Source organism: Ranitomeya variabilis, chromosome 1 (assembly GCF_051348905.1).
Source record: "Ranitomeya variabilis isolate aRanVar5 chromosome 1, aRanVar5.hap1, whole genome shotgun sequence".
NCBI lineage: Eukaryota > Metazoa > Chordata > Amphibia > Anura > Dendrobatidae > Ranitomeya > Ranitomeya variabilis.
The window spans coordinates 189590366-189612255 of NC_135232.1; the positions used below are offsets into that span (position 1 = coordinate 189590366).

General features: G+C 42.9%; 1 long non-coding RNA gene across 1 annotated transcript in view; it reads left to right on the forward strand.

Moving 5' to 3' along the window:
- Positions 1-21890, forward strand: part of LOC143793847 (uncharacterized) — a 111870-nt gene that overhangs the window by 57291 nt on the left and 32689 nt on the right. Inside the window, exon 3 of the long non-coding RNA XR_013220295.1 lies at positions 11752-11811. This is a non-coding gene — a long non-coding RNA (uncharacterized LOC143793847). The remainder of the gene's footprint in view (positions 1-11751; positions 11812-21890) is intronic.

The following is a 21890-nucleotide window of genomic DNA, read 5'->3' on the forward strand; positions in this document are numbered from 1 at the left end:
GCGATTTCCTCGCATCAAATGATCCGTGTGACATCCGTGTGTCATCCGTATGGCATCCGTATGCCGAGATTTTCTCGCAAGCTTGCAAAACCGACATCTAATGGATTTATGTGCTCAAATGTTCGGGAAAACATATATACAGTATATATATATATATATATATATATATATATATATATATATATATGTCATTGAGACACATATATATATATTCTGTATTTATATTTCATTCAGCGCGATATCTGGGAAAAGTCGGTAATTCAATTGCCGGCTTTGCATTTCTCCTTCACAAACCCGACAGGATATGAGACATGGTTTACATACAGTAAACCATCTCATATCCCCCTTTTTTTTGCATATTCCACACTACTAATGTTAGTAGTGTGTATGTGCAAAATTTGGCCGCTGTAGCTGCTCAAATAAAGGGTTAAATGGCGGAAAAAATTGGCGTGGGCTCCCGCGCAATTTTCTCCGCCAGAATGGTAAAGCCAGTGACTGACGGCAGATATTAATAGCCAGGAGAGGGTCCATGGTTATTGGCCCCCCCGTGGCTAAAAACATCTGCCCCCAGCCACCCCAGAAAAGGCACATCTGGAAGATGCGCCTATTCTGGCACTTGGCCACTCTCTTCCCACTCCCGTGTAGCGGTGGGATATGGGGTAATGAAGGGTTAATGCCACCTTGCTATTGGAAGGTGACATTAAGCCAGATTAATAATGGAGAGGCGTCAATTATGACACCTATCCATTATTAATCCAATTGTATGAAAGGGTTAAAAAACACACACACACATGATTTAAAAGTATTTTAATGCAATAAACACAGCGGTTGTTTTAATAATTTATTGATCTCTCAATCCATTTTCAGACCCTCGCTTGGCAAAACAATAAATACACAATATACATACCCTCTCTGATGTCCTATCACGTCCCACGAGGTAATCCATCTGGAGGGGTTAACTAATATTACAGGCACGAGCTGCGATAAACCACTCGCTCGTGCCTGTAATCCCCGGGTGCTGAAAGGAAAGCAGTGATCTATACTTACATTCAGTCGCGGTGATGCGCCCCTGCTGGATGTTCTCATGAACTGCAGCCTGGGAACTTTTTCCCACGCTCCAGGTCATATGAGGACATCCACCAGGGGGCGCATCACCGCGACTGAAGGAAATGTAGGTCAATGACCTATAGTTACCTTCAGTCGCGGTGATGCGCCCCGTGGTGGATGTCCTCATATGACCTGGAGCGTGGGAAAAAGTTCCCAGGCTGCAGTTCATGAGAACATCCAGCAGGGGCGCATCACCGCGACTGAATGTAAGTATAGATCACTGCTTTCCTTTCAGCACCCGGGGATTACAGGCACGAGCGAGTGGTTTATCGCAGCTCGTGCCTGTAATATTAGTTAACCCCTCCAGATGGATTACCTCGTGGGACGTGATAGGACATCAGAGAGGGTATGTATATTGTGTGTTTATTGTTTTGCCAAGCGAGGGTCTGAAAATGGATTGAGAGATCAATAAATTATTAAAACAACCGCTGTGTTTATTGCATTAAAATACTTTTAAATCATGTGTGTGTGTTTTTTAACCCTTTCATACAATTGGATTAATAATGGATAGGTGTCATAATTGACGCCTCTCCATTATTAATCTGGCTTAATGTCACCTTCCAATAGCAAGGTGGCATTAACCCTTCATTACCCCATATCCCACCGCTACAGGGAGTGGGAAGAGAGTGGCCAAGTGCCAGAATAGGCGCATCTTCCAGGTGTGCCTTTTCTGGGGTGGCTGGGGGCAGATGTTTGTAGCCACGGGGGGGCCAATAACCATGGACCCTCTCCTGGCTATTAATATCTGCCGTCAGTCACTGGCTTTACCATTCTGGCGGAGAAAATTGCGCGGGAGCCCACGCCAATTTTTTCCGCCATTTAACCCTTCATTTGAGCAGCTACAGTGGCCAAATTTTGCACATACACACTACTAACATTAGTAGTGTGGAATATGCAAAAAAAAGGGGGATATGAGATGGTTTACTGTATGTAAACCATGTCTCATATCCTGTCGGGTTTGTGAAGGAGAAATGCAAAGCCGGCAATTGAATTACCGGCTTTTCTATAGAACACCGCTGCGTATTTCTCGCAATGCACACGCATGGTCCGTGTGTAATCCGATTTTTTCTCGCACCCATAGACTTGCATTGGCGAGTCTCGGCCGAGATACGCTGACAATCGCAGCCTGCTGCGAGTTCCCTCGGATCCGAAATACGGTGGAGAAAATATCGGATGATGGGAGCTGAACCATAGATTAACATTGGGCCGAGTGCTATGCGATTTTTTATCGCATAGCACTCGTCCGTATTACGGTCTAGTGTGACCCCGGCCTAATACCTATAATCTTTAGGGCGCAGTCAGATGGCTGTTTAACATGGACAGCGATCGCATCGCACTGCACGGACTAGCCGGATCTCCTGACCCGAGTGCGACATGTGTATAGAAATACATGAAGCTGTCACGATCGAGTCAGGAAGGCTGACGGCCAGTTCAAGCATTGTGAAGTGATTATGGTCCGTGTTATACAGCTGTCTTAATGCGCCTTCAGGCTTACAAATGCCTAAATATAGTCACAATCTGGTTTTATGCTGTATTTTTAACTCCAGATTTGTTCTTTCTAAATGGTGGATGTTTCTGTTATACACCATTAAACAATAAGTTTAAACCTACCTTGCTAAATAATTTGCTGATTTGAGCATAGATTTTTGGATGACCCACACTGCTCTAATTTATAGGCCACTTGCACAAGTTGAGCATGTAATGAGTTTTTTACATCAGTATTTGTAAGCCAAAACCAGGAGTGGAACAATCAGAGGAAAAGTATAATAAAAATACATCACCACTTCTGAATTTTTCACCCAATCCTGGCTTTGTTTCACAAATGCAGAGGTAAAAAAGTCATCAAATTCTCAGCGTTTGCCCCTATCTACATAATAGGGAAAAAGTGAAAGGAAAAGTGTTGAAGGCAAATTGACAGCTGCCAGATGTGAACAAGGGGGACTTAAAGAATGAGAGGGATGGCACCAAAGAGTATATACCGTACAGTTGCTAAGGTGGGGCCCCGACATGGAATACTCACCACACACGGGGATATGAACACACACACAAAATGCGCCACACACTATCGCGTGCTGGAACACATATACCACCCTCAGCATACATTTCACCACACATACACCAACCTCGCCACATAAAAGTCAAAACACAAAAGTCGCCACTCAAAACTCGCCACGCGCAAAATTCGCCACATGCAAAACTAGGCTCACGCAAAACTCGCCACACGTGCTAAACTCACCTCATGGAAAACTTGCCACACGCAAAACTTGCACACGTGGAAAAATTGCCACATGCACAAAAGTTGCAACACATGCAAAAGTTGCCTCACACAAAACTTGCACATACTCAAAACGCACCACACATAAAACTCGCCACGCGCAAAACTTGCTGCACACAACTTGCTACACTAACCTGTCACATGCAACTCGACACACAAAAAGTTGCTACACGGATGTCGCCACACAAAACTCATCTCACAAAAGTCGCTACATGCATGTCGCCACACGCAACTCAACACACACAACTCGACACATGAAACTCGCCCCAAAACACACTCAAGTCTGGTATTATTCTTCAAAAATAAAAATCTGATTAATAAGCAGACAAACTACAAGAGCAATAAATGTACCATATAGGAAATAAGGCAGCTGTCAGTCACATGACCTGTCTATTATGTGTTAGTGTGAGCTAATATATACTGCCAGGGGGAAGGGCTTCCTGTTGGCTGGGGATTTATCAGGCTGCCAATAGCAACCAAACACAGCTCAGCTTCTATGTTGCTACAGTTAATTAATATGAGCTCTGATTGGTTAATATAGGCAACAAAGGACATTCTCAGTATAACAAAGCATGTGTGAGGTAATAGCATGTCAGTTAGGGTGTGTTGGTGGAAAGGCTGATGTCAGTCACATTACCTCTATATGAGAGGATATAGAAACTGCCAGTTACAGACTATTTTTACCACAATAATGCCTCATAAGAAAAGGAATTCCATGGCACAAATGGCAGGTGATGCGAAAAGAAAAGCTGCATTACGAGACAATGAAAAATGTGAAGACCGAGAAACAAGACTGACACACATGAGAAAAGCAGCTGCTTCCTCAAGAGCCAATGAACTTTCTGAACAAGGGAAGTGAGGATTGCAGAGAAGAGAACAATAGCTGCTTCCTCAAGGGCCAATGAACTTTCTGAGCAGAGGGAAGAGAGGCTTGCAGACATGAAAACAAGAGCTGCTTCCTCAAGAGCCAATGAACTTTCTGAGGAGAGGGAAGCGAGGCTTGCAGACATGAAAACAAGTTCTGCTTCCTCAAGAGCCAATGAACTTTCTGAGGAGAGGGAAGTGAGGCTTGCAGACATAAAAACAAGAGCTGCTTCCTCAAGGGCCAATGAACTTTCTGAGGAGAGGGAAGCAAGGCTTGCAGACATGAGAACAAGAACTGCTTCCTCAAGAGCCAATGAACTTTCTGAGGAGAGGGAAGTGAGGCTTGCAGATAAGAGAAGAAGAGCTGCTTCCTCAAGGGCCAATGAGTCATCTCAGCAGAGAGAAGGCTGACTTGCCACTAAGAGAATTGCTATTTCTCCACTAGGGCACAGGAAATGGTTGGAGATTTGAAACATGCTGCCTTTTGTTACCAGTCAGACATAAACTATCAGGATAATCCTAAAGTTCAGATAGGAAAAATGGATGTGGTCTGCATGTACTGCAGTGCCCTGAAATGGAAAGATGAACCGCCAGGTTTATGCTGTGCAAATGGCAAGATAAAACTTCCACCTCTCCTGTCACCACCAGATCCCCTAAAGTCTCTGATGACAGGTACCAGTACAATATCAAAGCATTTCTTGGACAACATCAGGAAGTACAACTCCTGCTTCCAAATTACATCATTTAATACAACAAACGAAATGTTTACAACAGGATTTATGCCGACATTTAAAGTTCAAGGACAGGTTTACCACTCAATTGGCTCACTGCTTCCATTACAAGGAGAAGAACCTCAATTTCTTCAACTCTTCTTCATGGGAAATGCAGAAGCAGAGGCTCAGCGGAGATGCTCTTTAATTTCTAATACTCGCCTTGATATTGTCACTATTTTGCAGCTGTTCTTTCACTCCAACAATCCATATGTTCAACTTTTCAAGACTGCACTTGTATGCATGTCAAATGACGATTACAAGGTTGTCATTCGAGCTGATAAAACACCACAAGGTGAACATCAGCGACGTTTTAATGCTCCTACAATAGGCAACCCTTCAGGAAAAAAAGTGTCTACCATGGACTTCTAGGCATATAGGATCATGACAAGATTTGCAGCGAAAAATCACATCTTGAAATGCAAACACCTCTTCCACCAATTTATTGTTGACATGTATGCAAAGATTGAGAGTGAAAGTCTTTTATATATCCGACTAAATCAAAAGAAGTTCAGGGCAGAGGAATATATTCACCTTAGAGATGCTGTTGCAAATGATGCTGACCCAAAAGAGTTGGGGAAAATGGTTATTCTTCCATCAACTGTCACTGGAAGCCCACGACACATGCATGAATACACACAGGATGCAATAACTTATGTGAGAAAGTATGGCCGTCCAGATCTTTCCATCACCTTTACTTGCAATCCTGCCTGGGAGGAAATTGGAGGGCACCTGTTGCCAGGCCAAAAAACAGTGAATCGCCATGACCTTATTGCTCGGGTTTTCAAACAGAAACTTTCAAAAATGACTAATCTCATCACAAAATCACATATTTATGGTGAGACGCAGTGCTGGATGTATTCAGTTGAATGGCAAAAAAGAGGCCTTCTTCACGCCCACATCTTGATCTGGCTGAAGCAAAAAATACAGCCTACCGAAATTGACAATATCATCAGTGCCAAATTGCCAGATTTTCAGATTGACCCATTGCTGTTTGACACCATCACAAAAAACATGATCCATGGTCCGTGTGGGATTCTCAACAAAAATTCTCCCTGTATGATTGATGGCAGGTGTTCAAAGCATTACCCACGATTCCTGGTCCAAGAAACCCAAACAGGACAAGATGGATATCCAGTCTACCAAAGAAGAAAGCCAGGGGATGGTGGTTTCACAGCAAAGCTCAAAATTCATGTTGGATCATCACTCCAAGTGATAGAAACTGACAACAGGTGGGTAGTGCCTTACAACCCTTTGCTCTCAAAAATCTTCCAGGCCCACATAAATGTTGAATCATGCCACTCTGTGAAATCAATCAAGTATATCTGCAAATATGTCTACAAAGGAAGTGATCAAGCAGTTTTTGAACTCCAGAAAAATGGACCTATTATTGATGAAGTGGAGGCATTCCAGATGGGCAGGTACGTAAGCAGCAATGAAGCTGTTTGGAGAATACTAGGATTCTCTATTCATGAGCGCTACCCACCAGTTATGCATCTGAGTGTGCACTTGGAAAATGGACAGAAAATTTACTTTAACCCAGCAAACTTGCAGCAGCAGCAGCAGCTCCTAACAGCACCTAAGACCACCCTCTTGGCATTTTTGGAGCTGTGTCAACAAGACCCTTTTGCAAAAACAATTCTCTGCTGTGATTTATCAAAGTGGTTGTTAGGGGTCGAGTTCCCGCTTCTGCACAGGGGGAATCTCGGGCCGTTTCTGCTGTGGTCTCCCATTCTTCTCCTGCCGCAATGGAGCCTGCTCAGTGGAGACGTCGGTCCCAGCGTCTTGCTCAGTCCCACTCTGTACAAAGAGTTACTGCTGCTTTTCTGGCTTCTGCCATTGAAGTCAGTGCTGGGCAGCGGCGAGCAGACGCTTCTGGGACTAAGTCCTGCTTTTCCCGTTCTGAGCATGTCCTGAGTAAGATCTCTCCGTGGAGATCGAGGGTCACATGGTCAGACACTGCAGCTAAGTCCATTGTTCCTTTCAGGAAGGTCCTTTAAGTGCTAGGGCTAAGTCTTGCTTTGCACACACTGAGCATGCCCAGGGCAAGATATCTCAGTGGAGATTTAGGGTCACATGCTCAGGTATGGCAGTCTCACATTGGTCCTTCTAGGAAGGTCTTTTACTTGCTGCAGCTATATAAGGCTCGGCCATGCGCTAGTATACAATTGTATACGTGTGTTTGTTGTGAGTGCAAGTCATTCATTAAATACCCCTACCCTATTGTATGATTGATCGCGTAAGGTGTATGGCTGCTACCTAGCGCCCGACTAATCACTCAACGTGTTACACACGAGTCAGCGTCTATCGCTGTGACCGCCAGTGCGGCGCCACACGCCAGTAGTGCTCTTCTTAATGCACGTCCGGGTACTAGTAGTGTCTGCCAGCACGGCACAGTTCGCAATTCGGTGCTCTTACTATACCTAACACACCCAGTTGCGGTGTGGTGCGCAAGTAGTCTGTACGGACTTCAACCCTGAGTCTTGGGATTGAGTTCGCTGACTCCTTGCTTGCACTCATTTGCGTGGTATTGCGGACCTGTGGCTTTACAGGGTTCGCTTCCACCGCCATATAGCGCTGCCATTTACTAGCAGCAGGTTTTCACCTGCACGGTGGACCCCGGACTGCGAACGCACCAATATTATTACATCTTTTACTTGGTGCGTTCCACCAGTCCTAACAGTACTACACTTGGAATGCCTCCAGAAAAAACAGAGGAGACGGGGGCTTGATATTGAAGGCTATACAGGGGTGAAAGCAACTGATACTCTTCGTTGCGTCTACACTGTTCATCCGTCAAATGCAGAGTGCTTCTACCTGCGCATGTTACTTCATGTTGTCAAAGGCTCTACATCATTTTCTGACCTGAAGACCGTCGGAGGCCATGTGTGTGAAACATTCAGGGAAGCTTGCCAAAGAAAAGGACTTCTGGAAAGTGATGGACACTGGGACATGACCCTCAGTGAAGCAGCATCCACACAAACCCCAAAGCGACTAAGACACCTCTTTGCTATTATTCTAACAACCTGTAGCATTTCAAATCCTCTTGAGATTTGGACAAAGTACAAAACTGATCTCAGTGAGGACATCCTCATGCAGATTAGAAGGGAAAATCCTCAGCAACTCATCAACTTCACTGAGGAAATGTTCAATGAAACTTTAATGCTCCTTGAAGATCAGTGCATAGCAATGTCAGGAAAAGCCTTACAGTTGCTTGGTTTGCCTGTTCCAATAAGAAATCCTGAAGGCATCTAAATGTGTAGGGAGATTTTCATAGAAACAAACTACAACATTGATGAACTGACAGCATTTGTGTCTCAGAACGAGCCAATATTGGTACCAGATCAAAGGGATGCCTATAACTACTTTTTAAGTTTCAGTGAAACCAACAAAGGTGGAATTGTATTCCTTGATGCTCCAGGTAGAACAGGAAATACATTTGTAATCAACTTGCTCCTGGCAAAATTTCGACAACAAAAAAGATTGCACTTGCAGTGGCATCTTCTGGAATTGCAGCTACACTTTTAAAAGGTGGCAGGACAGCACATTCGACATTCAAACTACCACTTAACCTGTCTCATAGTGACAGTGAAAGGGCTATTCTAGCTCCCAAAAAAGACAGCATCAACAAGATCAATCTTCAAATTCTAAATCTCCTTCCAGGTGTGTGCACAAACTACAAGTCAGTGGATACAGTAATAGACCCTGCTCAAGCATTATTTCATCCAACTGAGTTCCTCAATTCCTTGGAGCCACAAGGACTTCTTCCTCACAACGTCTTTCTAAAACGTGGAGCACCTATTCTGCTATTGAGCAATTTGTATCCACCAAAGCTGTGTAATGGAACAAGACTCTTGATAAGGAACCTGTTTCCACATGTAATTGAGGCGACCATTTTGACAGGATGTGCCACAGGAGAAGATGTTTTCATTCCAACAATTCCTCTCATTCCATCTGATTTGCCTTTTGATTTTAAACACCTCCAGTTTCCTGTTCGACTGGCATTTGCTATGTCCATCAACAAGGCTCAGGGACAGTCCTTGAAAGTAGTTGGAATCGATTTACAATCTCCATGCTTTTCTCCTGGTCAACTTTATGTGGCCTGTTCAAGAGTTGGAACAGGCAAAAATCTGTTCATCTTTGCACCTGAAGGAAAAACTAAGAATGTTGTTTATCAAAAGGCTCTCGAATAAGTAGTAGAAGATTAGTTCACATTACTTGGCCAATTTAGTTAAATCTGTGTGGAATATCTCTGGTGTTGAAATATATGTTATGAAATGCTTTTATTAGCTTAGTTTTTGCCTTTTAATAATTACATTTCCATCTATTTATTTTGTGGTTTTTCTGTGCAGAATAAATTTTTGCTAACACATTCTATTTTGCTAACAGCAGTTATTAACCCAGGCGAAGCTGGGTAGTACAGCTAATATACTTATTAAGCTCAGCAGGCTGGTAGGAGATCTGTAACTGGCACCATAATGAAATGCTAGCAGCAGAAGCTGCATGCTATAGTAGTATAACAGGGCAGGCCATAGGATGATTGGCAATGTAGGGCCAGCAGCGGTAGTGCAGTAAGGGTATGTGCACACATATTCTTGAGGTCTGCGGATTTTTCCGCAGCGGATTTGTGAAAACCGCAGGTAAAAGGCACTGCGTTTTACCTGTGGATTTCCTGCGGAATTTCTGTGGATTTACAGCGGTTTTTGTGTGGATTTCACTGCGGTTTTACACCTGAGGCTTTCTATTATGGAGCAGGTGTAAAACCGCTGCGGATTCCGCACAAAGAATTGGCATGCTGTGGAATGTAAACCGCTGCGTTTTTGCGTGTTTTTTTCCGCAGCATGTGCACTGCGGATTGCGTTTCCCATAGGTTTACATTGTACTGTAAACACATGGGAAACTGCTGCGGACACGCTGCGGATCCGCAGCAAAATCCGCAGCGTGTGAACATAGCCTTAAACTATAGAACACAGTGGGCAGGAAATGTGTGGATGGTGTGGCAGTGATAGTGGCAAAAGTGGTAGAAAGGTAGGACAGGGTAGGCAAGGAGATATCTGGCAGTATAAAGGCAGCATTGGCAACCCCAGCACCAGCAATACTACAATGTAGATGACATAGCATTCCAAGCAGACAAAGATCTCAATAGGAAATGGAAAATTAAATCAAGCCAGCACAATTAATCAAAGAAAAAAAATCATTATTGTCAAAGATAACAGCCAGGACGGTCACACAGATCCCACCACTGTCACCAGTTTGTCAGGGGACGCAACTCTGCTGTTCTGCTGTCTCCAATCATGAGAGCAATTATGCAATTTCATTGACGAGTGATGGATGAGGCCACTGCTGCTTCCACAGTTAGGCCAGTTATTGGGGAACTCAAAGTGAGCATATGGTATATACACTTCTGATTCCAGCTCATGAAATATATATATATATATATATATATATATATATATATATATATATATATATATATATATATATATATATATATATATATATATACATATTTATATACAGTGGGGAAAATAACTCCTCTCTGCTTCACACCTGAATGCACTTTGTAGCATATACTGTATATTGCATAGCACAAGTCTGCCAAGACTTTAGTCTGCAGTGTGTATCCTATAAGTGTGTATCATACAAGTGTGAAGATCAGAATTAATTCCAGAATTGAACCAGAAGGAAATTGAAGGTAACTGGCTACAGTCACTGTAAACAATGTTCCTGTTTGCTTTCACGCTCACCTCTATAATTCTCCACTGTCTATTAACCCCTCTAATCCTTACACCAAGTAAGGAACTGTTCATATCTTCTTCAAAATCCTCCCCATCCATCTCCCCTCCTCCTCAGAACTGTTCCTCAACATACAATCCTATGTCTCCAAACACAGTCTCCTCATGCTCTCTCCTGCTCCCACGTGCTAACACTTTCTCTGCTCCTCCTTACTGTCGGTGATATTGCTCCAAATCCTGGTCCTCCTCACCACATTCCCACAGTCTACCTCCCATCCACGCTCTATTACAATTTTCTGTAACCTCTCCAACCTTATACCCATTCACCCAGCCCCCACTTCCCCAGTCCCACTAGCAGGAACTCTATGGAACGCTCGCTCTGCCTGCAACAAACTTTCCTACATCCATGATCTTTTCATTACTCACAAACTTTCCTTCCTCGCCATCACTGAAACCTGGCTCAACCCCTCTGACACAGCTTCTCGTGCTGCACTCTCGTATGGTGGATTCCACCTTTCCCACACACCCTGCCCCTGCAGCAAGCATGGTGGAGAAGTTGGTCTTCTCCTGTCAGAAAACTGCTTCTTCACCCCAATACCACTGCCACCCTCTGTTACCCTCCCTTCCTTTGCAGTGCACTCTGTGTGCATCTACTCCCCTCCACCCTCCAACTGGCTGTCATTTACCACCCCCCAGGGCAAGCCGCCACCTTCTTTGACCATTTCACCACCTGGCTAATTCATTTCCTCTCCACTGACTTCCCCACTGTCATCTTGGGCGACTTTAATATCCCCATTGACACTTCCCTCTCAGCTGCCACTAAGCTTCTATCTCTCACTTCCTCCTTTGGCCTCACTCAACGGTCTTCTGCAGCCACTCACAAAGATGGCCACACTCTGGACCTCATCTTCACCGGCCTCTGCTCCATATCCAACCTCTCTAACTGACCTCTTCCTCTTTCTGACCACAATCTACTTACATTCTTCCCTCTCCTCTCCAGGTGCCATTGCTTCAGGTAATGAGTGGAGGACAGAGGAGCCTTTTAAAGAAGAAGTTACAGGTCTGTGAGAGCCAGAATTCATTGGATATTGAGCAGCAGGTAACAGAGGCAGGATTCGGTGGCTCCGGTTAACTCCTGTGCCCGCTGCTAAAGAGAAATGAATATGCACTGCATTCCACACCCATGGGCATGAAGGGCAATGAATATTTATTTTATCCTGGCATCCTGGTATGATTGATTGGCCCCTATCCTGTTCCTGGTATACATGGCCCCATCAGAAAAGATATAAAAAAAACCATTACACTCACCTACACTGCTCTCCCTCGCAGCATCCTGCTCCGGTGCAAGCAGCTGCTTAATGCTTGCAAGCAGCGCATGGCAAGGATGTCATGTGCTGCTCACAAATAAAGCCCAGCTGCCGGAGTACTCATTGGGACCATTCAGCGCAGAGAGTGGTGAGTATCCATTCCTCTTCAGTAGCGCGCACTGTCAGCCGCCTGCTTCCTGCTGCTGCGGCGTTCACGCGTGCCAATACTTATAGTCCATGAGCCGGGCCAGATATCGGTACCACCCGGAGTGACTAATTTTCTTTGGTATTTTTAGGTAGATGCATGTCTGTAGTTTATTTTTTGATATGATAGCCCTTACATATACGTAGCTTATTAACCCCTTCAGCCCTAGGCCTATTTGTACCCAAGTGCCTAAGCCAATCTGACCTGTGCCACTTCATGGGCTAATAACTTTGGAACGCTTTCACCTATCCAAGCCATTCTGAGATTGTTTTCTCGTGACATATTGTACTTCACGTCAGTGCTAAATGGGAGTCAATATATTTTACCTTTCTATATAAAAAAATGCTAAATATTCGGAAATTTTGGAAAAATCGGCAATTTTTTAACTTTGAAATTCTCTGCTTTTTACAAAAATACTGATACCCCCCATAATAGTTATTAATTTACACTCCCCACATGTTTACTTCATATTGGCATCATTTTGAAAATGAAACCTTATTGTTTTACGACGTAATAGGGCTTATAGTTTTATGCGCAATTTTTCACATTTACAGCAAAACCCACTTTTCAAAGGACCAAGTCACTTCTGAAGTCACTTTAAGGGGCTTACATAACAGAAACCACCCATAAATTACCCCATTTTGCAAACTACACCCCTCAAGCTGTTCAAAACTCATTTTTAAAAACTGTTAACCCTTTAGGTGTTCCACAGGAATTTTAGCAGAATGAAGGCGAAATTTCAAAATTTCATTTTTTTTCCAGATATTACATTGTAATCCAATTTTACCTGCAACCTAGCAAGGGTTAACGGCAAACCCAAACTTGGTTACCCTAATTCTGCAGTTTATAGAAACACCCCACATGTACTCGTAAACTAAAGTATGGGCACACAGCACAGCTCAACACGGAAGGAGCGCTATGTGGTTTTTGGGTGGCGGATTCACTGGAAGAAATCTAGGGGGCCATGTCACATTTGAAGGCTGCCTGAGGTACCCCCACAGTGGAAACCCCAAAAAGTGACCCTATTTTGGAAACTACACCCCCAAGGAATCTTTTAGGGGGTATAGTGACCACTTTGACCCAACCAGTGTTTCACAGTAGTTGGAAACACTTGGTTGAGAAAATGGAAAAAGTGCATTTTTTACATGAAGGTGTCATTTTAGGCTCATTTAGGCTCAAGGTGGCTTTTCGGTCCAGATCGGTAGCAAGAATCCTTTTGGACGAATTCCTGTGGACCAGACCATTGAAGAGACAATCAACAAAGACACCCAGACACCAGGGGGCACAAAAGGCTTCAGCCTCAAAGTTGGAGCTGTTTCCAGGTTCTACCTGACATCAGAGTACCGCAGTATGTACTTGAGGCAGCTGAGGGCCCTGGTAGGCCAACAATATACTGACTTCAGCCATTCAGACCTACAGGTGTCTAGGATTAGAAGAGATGAAGCCGATGTCCAATCTTTCGTTCAACTGCTGGAGACAGGTTGGGTGAACCCCTTCAACAAAGAGCATAATGGTGAACTTATCAGTTTGTCAACAGCGACTGTAGCACCACCAGATGTAGCCAAAGACCTTCAAGGGGCATACAGTATAGGAGAGGATGCATATCAAACATTCAAGGATGAGCGTTTGGGTACCGATAAGCCAACTACATTGTTTCATGACAAGATGACGAAGAACAAACTTAAAACGTTCTCTAACATCCAAATGAAGACACGCAGACAAGGTCTTGGCAAGGAGGTAATTTTGAAGGCTGACAGAAACCTATTTGGCCAGATGATACTTGTAGCTGAGAACAGAAAGCTACAAATGAGTGATGTCTTGACTCATCCCCTGGGTCCATTGCCATGGGCACTTGCCAATGGTGATGGGTCTATCCGCAAGACCAACAAGGCTGCCCTCGCAAGGGAGTTGGAGAGGAATGCTCGTCCTGCAGAAGTGATCCCCGAGCCCTCTGCAACCATCATTGATGGGATGAGCCTGGTTCAGAAACTGAAGGGAAACAATGCAACATTTGGCCAGCTAGCAGGCACAGCAATGAGTCGCGCTATCCATGAGGGTGCTAAGAGCAAGCGCATTGATATTGTCTTTGACGTCTACAAGGAGACATCCATCAAAGATACAGAAAGAGTCAACAGATATGAAGGCACAGGGATCCATTTCAAGAACATTCAACATGGGCACAACATCCAGCAGTGGAAAAAGCTTCTAAGTAGTTCCTCCAACAAGGCAAGTCTCATAAAGTTTCTGGTAGAAGAATGGAAGGCGAAACACCACAGGGAGAAGCTTGAGGAGAAGGAGCTGTATGTCACATGTGAGCAGCTCTGCTTTAAGATCACCAAAGAACAGTGGGAAGAGGCTGCTGACCTTAAGTCAAATCAAGAAGAAGCAGACACACGCCTCCTTCTCCATGCTCTTCATGCAGCAGAATCTGGTTACAAGTCGGTCATCATCACTTCGGAGGATACTGATGTCATGGTCCTGTGTCTGGGCATGTGCCACAAAATCCCATCCCACCTGTTCCAGAAATGCGGTACACAGAACCGGACAAGATTCCTGGATATCACCACTCTGAGCCGAACATTGGGAGGCAGCGTATGTGATTCATTGATTGGTATGCATGCATTTACAGGCTGTGACACCGTCAGTGCATTCGCTGGCCGTGGGAAGATGACGACACTCAAGCAGTTGAAGATGAACAAGACATACCAGGATGCCTTTCAGGAAGTTGGTCGTTCATGGGAAGTGTCTACCGAACTTTTTGAGAAGTTACAGGAAATCACCTGCCACATGTACCTGCCAACTACCCAAACAACTGAGGTAAACAGGCTCCGTTATCAGCTGTTCTGTGCCAGACGTGGAGTGGTAGAGTCAAGTCAACTCCCTCCTTGCCAGGACTGCCTTTTCATGCATGCACTGCGTGCAAACTACCAGGCTGCGATCTGGAGGAGAAGTCTGCAGAGCCAGCCATGGGTTGCAAACCCAACAGACTGCGGTTGGATGATAGATAACGACGGAAAGCTTGTTGTCAAGTGGATGCAAGGGGCACCAGCACCAGAAGCTATTATACAGCTACTGTCCTGCAAGTGTGTGCGGTCATGTGAACTTCCTCAGTGTACTTGCCTCAGCAATGGCCTGAAGTGCACAGACATGTGCAGATTACAGACATGCCAGAACAAGGGTACTGAAGACGAGCCAGTAGAACAACAGTCAGATTCAGAGTCCGATGTTGAAGATATTATGGAGTAACATATATATATATATATATATATATATATATATATATATATATATATATATATATATATATATATATATATATATATATATATATATATATATATATATATGCACATGACATGTTCAGTGTGTATTTACATAACTTGGATTAAATTTTGTTACAAATACTACATCTAGTCACTCCGGGTGGTACCGATATCGTCATATTTGGTTCTTGGCTCATGCTAAAATTCCTGTGGAACACCTAAAGGGTTAACAGTTTTTAAAAATGAGTTTTGAACAGCTTGAGGGGTGTAGTTTGCAAAATGGGGTAATTTATGGGTGGTTTCTGTTATGTAAGCCCCTTAAAGTGACTTCAGAAGTGACTTGGTCCTTTGAAAAGTGGGTTTTGCTGTAAATGTGAAAAATTGCGCATAAAACTATAAGCCCTATTACGTCGTAAAACAATAAGGTTTCATTTTCAAAATGATGCCAATATGAAGTAAACATGTGGGGAGTGTAAATTAATAACTATTATGGGGGGTATCAGTATTTTTGTAAAAAGCAGAGAATTTCAAAGTTAAAAAATTGCCGATTTTTCCAAAATTTCCGAATATTTAGCATTTTTTTATATAGAAAGGTAAAATATATTGACTCCCATTTAGCACTGACGTGAAGTACAATATGTCACGAGAAAACAATCTCAGAATGGCTTGGATAGGTGAAAGCGTTCCAAAGTTATTAGCCCATGAAGTGGCACAGGTCAGATTGGCTTAGGCACTTGGGTACAAATAGGCCTAGGGCTGAAGGGGTTAATAAGCTACGTATATGTAAGGGCTATCATATCAAAAAATAAACTACAGACATGCATCTACCTAAAAATACCAAAGAGAATTAGTCACTCCGCTTGGTACCGATATCGTCAAATTTGGTTCTTGGCTCATGGACTATTAAGAGAAATTAATATTCATAATATTCACTTATCTTAAGTATAGGCACACGTGACTGCCGACAGTGCATGCTACTGAAGAGGAATGGATACTTTCCGCGATCTCTGATGAACACCCGGTGAGTATTCCAGCAGCTGGACTTTGTTTGCTAGCAGCACATGACATCCCTGCCATGGGCTGCTTCCAAGCATTAATCAGCTGCTGGCACCAGAGCGGGATGCTGCAACAGCGAGGGAGCAGAGGAAGGTAAGAGTAATGTGTCTTTTTTTAATCTTTTCTGATGGGGCCATGGATACCAGGAACAGGAATGGGGCCAATCAATCAATCATACCAGGAACGGAATGGGGGCCAATCAATCAATCATACCAGGAACTGGATGGGGGCCAATCAATCAAGCATACCTGGAACTGGATAGGGGCCAATCAATCAATCAATCATACCAGGAACTGGATGGGGGACAATCAATCAATCATACCAGGAACTGGATGGGAGCCAATCAATCATACCAGGAACTGGATGGGGGCCAATCAATCATACCAGGAACTGGATGGGACCAATCAATCAATCATACCAGGAACTGGATGGGGGCCAATCAATCATACCAGGAACTGGATGGGGGCCAATCAGTCAATCATACCTGGAACTGGATGGGGTCCAATCAATCAATCATACCAGGAACGGGATGGGGCCAAATAATCATACCAGGAACTGGATGGGGGCCAATCAATCAATCATACCAGGAACTGGATGGGGCCAATCAATGAATCATACCAGGAACAGGATGGAGCCAATCAATCATATCAGAATAAGAATGGGACCATGCATACCAGGACTGGGATGGGGCCATGCATACCAGGAAAGTGATGAGGGGACCAGTGACCACATTTGTTGCTTCAGTTTTTTTTTCCTAATTTCCTCCTCTAAAACCTAAGTACATCTTATGGTCCAGTGCGACTTATAGTCTGAAGAATAGGGTGTTTCCTTCTTAAATTACACACACACAGGAAAATCCACAATGCAATGTTTACACAGTAACTGCCTCTAGGAAGAAGATGATTATGGTAGTTGTAGTTGGTGCATTTGAGCCCCAGTCATGAAGCAGCTGTAAGAATTTAAAACAGAAGTCTTTTTACTGAAGGTAATGGAGCAAATTATTATTTACAAACATCAGTAAACTGAGGGACAGGATTACGCTAACAGTTGATGATTGTTGTGTGCCTGCAGACAAGCAGATGTTAGTAACCTCTGGTTTTATTAAATCTGAATATTTCTTCTTCAGCACTGTGCTCTGTTTCTGCCCTGAGGTAATTCTTCCTCCTAGAGGTGCAATGGTAGTCTTCCTCATATGAAGACTATTAACTCCCCTTATTGTGTCAGTCCCCTTTTTAAGCAAAGCAGGCAGGGAAAAGGTAGATAATTCCTTCACATACAAAATGGCTTCCTTTCCTCAAGATGTCTGACCACCAACTGCCACTCCAAATTAAAACAATCTCACAGGACTTGGCTACTCCCCCTTCTATGTGACCGTAGAGCTGCAGTCATTGGCTGACTGCCTTGAGGCATTTTTCCAGAACCTTCTGCATATTAAAACAGAGCTGGATCACCTGATCAAGCCTGTGTGGAGAAGATTAACCCTTTTTGTGCTGCCTGTCAGCAGGTCTCACAATGTGTTTAAAATGCACAGTTCACATAAATATTCACAGCATTTGTATGAAAACACACTATATATCCGGTATCCCATAAAAATGGCCACTTCGTGGGATACCACACACATACCATGTGGGTATGTGCATATGGAGTTTTGTTTATTTTTCGTTTTTTGAAGTGGATCCATGCCAAAAGATGCCTGAAAAAAAAATTCCTACCATTTATATGTTGAGTCTTTTCAGTATTTTTCTTTTTCTTCTTTCAGGCTTCCATTCTTTGAAACATCACCTAATGGAAAACGTTCTAAATTTGACACTGTCAAATCAAAAGAATGAAAACAATACTAAATAAAAAGAACACTTAAAAATGTTTTCAAAGCCATTTCTGGAAATGGAAAAACCTCTCTGAACCAGTAAATAGCGTTTACTGAAATGTTTTCCATTAGAAAACTCGTTTTTGACTACTTTGAAAACCTTCATGTGCACATACAATTTTTCATCTCATTTATCAGTGGTTTATATGTTATGACTGATTGGTGTATACTGCTTCTACTCTGTACAGTACAGTTAAAATCCTGACTAAATGTTAATCAAGGCTCTCCACAGATAACCTAAGGCTGATGTCATGACAGTCCTTATATTCTGTGTGCATGTGGATTATGATAATTGAATTTATTTGATTCAGATATCGAGAAAATGAATAGGGAAAAAAAGTTTTTTATTAATTGCCTTGCTTTCCAATAACACTTTGGCAGACTATAAGCATGTACAGTTATTTGCTAGAATTAATACGTGCCTTACACTCCATTACAGTTGTGCAGATAATAAACATTAATTTTGCTTTCTTAAAAGAAGTGGGCCAACTGAGAATTTCATGTGGGAACCGAGAATGTGATAACAACACAATTGGAGTTTAAGTAAGACGCATGTAGTAATTATATTAATGATAGCAATAATTGCATAAACATATATGTAATGATTTTACCTATTGATTTTTCATTTCACTGGAACTTATATGTAAAACGCTGAAGCTGCTGAAAAAAATTGAAAAATTATTGCCAATCTGCTTTAGTATATTTAACTTTAAAGTGAACCTGTCACTAGATTAAACACTATCAACAAGCAGATATAGGGTTAATAGCATTATTAGCCTACCGAGTACCCGTACTTAGCCGAATGTTGCGGGGAGAAAATGAGCTTTATTTCCCAAGTCAGCGCTCCGGTTTCAGTCACCACTCTGTGTATAGTGAGCTGTGGCTGTAACTGATAGTCAGCCTTAATGCAGAGTCAGTGTCAGTCAGGGCCCAGGGAGCAGTTACAGCAGCCACTCTGTATTATCAGAGCAATAACTGAACTAGCACTGGCACCGCCCTCGTGACTGAAAACCGGAATGGCTCCGAGTGGCATAATGTTAATTATCTCTCCACAGTGTTCAACTAAGTTCAGGCGAAAGGCAAGTTAATAACACTATTAACCTGCAGATTAACCTCATATCTACAGGTTAATAGCATTTTTTCTGGTGATAGGTTCCCTTTAACAACAGGTATATTCAGTTAGTTTGAGTAACACATAGCTCTTGTTCTAAAAGTTAGAGCAATAATTATTTGCAACAAATCTAGTTAGTATTATGCTGCTATTGTATTAGATATATTTTTAGATGTAAACAGAATATTCCTAACAGGAAATTTGTGAGGGTCCATCAAGCTACTTATTTACTATATAGAAACTAATCAATGTTATTAAACAGTTTGACCAATAAAAATAAGTTATCAAATACCCATGGAATAGGTAAGGACTTACAGATCGGTAAGGGTGGCAGTCTGACCACCTGGAATCCATGATAATGGGATTCTTTTATCCTCCTGGAAATGGAGCAGCAGTGTGCATTCTCAAGTGTCGCTCCAATAATTCTCAAAAAGGGACTTGTGATGATAATCACTACAAACAGACTTACCGTGAGACCGAATAGTCAAAACATCTGGGGTCAGTAACAAGAGGACTCATAATAGACAAAGAGAAAAGACAAAAGCATAGTCAGGTAACAGTTCGATGTCAGAGTATCAGGAAGTCAGCGGATCAAGAGAAAGGGGTAAGTCAAACAGATGATCACAGGTAAATGCAATGGAGATCAGAATACAACTCAGAGTACAGAGCAAACACACACACCACTTGAGAAAAGCTATAATTGGCAATGATCTGACAATTGTTAGCGTGCTAAATAGCCCTGTAATCACCTAGAATGGTTGACCTCTAGAGGAGATCCCAAAAAGAATGGCCGAGCTGTCATTCACAATACCCACAGCTCTGCTTCAAATTGGATGATAGAGCTGTTATCCACAATCCCATAAACTTCAGACAAAGGCAAATCTATAATGAAATCCATAGACATATTAGTCCATGGTCTTTCTGGAGGCAATTAAGTCAATTTTCCCAGCCAGCCGATCACGGTAGACTTTAGTGCATGTGCAAACATCACAAGTGGATACAAAATTTTTAATATCATTAAACATGGATGGCCACCAAAAGGTCTAGCAATGGCTTTCTGCATAACTGTGAGCCCAGGATGACCACTCTATGCGGAATCATGAAACTCCTGCAACAAATGTAATATTAAATATACAGGCACAAATAATTTGGACCCTGGAGTAGTGAAAGGAGGCAACAACTGGACTTCAATAATATCTGCTTCCAACTCTGTGAATACCACAGAAACCACAATACCCTAAGGAAGAATGGAGGATGGAGGTTCTGGGGCAGAAACTGAATCAAGGCTAAATGACACAGTGTTAGCCCTAACATTCTTGGACCGCAACGTGAACTTGATAGCAAAATCGAAACTAGAAAAAAATAAGGACCATCTGGCCTGTCTTGAGGTTAAGTGTTTTGCAGACTCAATATAAACTACATTTTTATGATCCATCACAACAGTGACCTGATGAGTAGCTCCTTCCCAAAAATGTCTCCAGTCTTCAAAATCTAATTTGACAGAGAGCAGATAGCAATACCCAACACCATAATTTCTCTCGCACATGGCTGCAAGTTGGTCAGAGTTTTAGGACCTTGAAACAAAATAGCTCTTACCCTGATCTCTGAGGCATACACCTCCAAGAATGGTTTCTGGAGATCGAGAAGGATTAAAACTTGAGTGGACTTAACACACTCATTCAATTTATTAAAAATGCTCCAATAGCTTGGATAGCTTGGAGTATGGATAGCCAGAGCGTCCTTGAGAGTACCTCTGCAGAACTGGCACCTGAGAGCTGCAGCATTCCACAGCACTTTTGTGGACCATTGCCAGAATTGGTACAGTAATTATCAGTGATGGGCTCTCTGTGTTAGAGTCATAACCTTTGCTTTTGTGACTTGGATCCTGTCATGTCGGACACTGTTCAGACCAGGTCGTCTGACAGACAGCGGTAATTCCGCGTTTGACCACTGTTTGCTCATTGGCGTCGGCTAGTTTTCGTCTGGCTGCTCCGGGGTTAATTTATCTGATCCTCGGATTGGAAGCTGGGCCATGCCCATTTCCTTTAAATGGTTCTCCTGATCTTTGGGCGTCGCCGATTATAGCTTCTGTCTTATCCGTGGTTATCTCGGTCCGGAGTGGAGAGCTGGTTGTTGGAGAATCGTTGCTGGTGGTGTATTTTCCTTGTCTTATTTACTCCTTCCTATATTTGTATTTATTTTGCCCTGCACCGTTATAGTGTATTCCTGATTGACTGTGGCGTGGTGTATATTTTCCTTTATCCTTGTTTGTTATAACTGTGGGTATTGGTCTATTGCATTCACTGGGTGGTGGGTGGTGGTATTCAGTC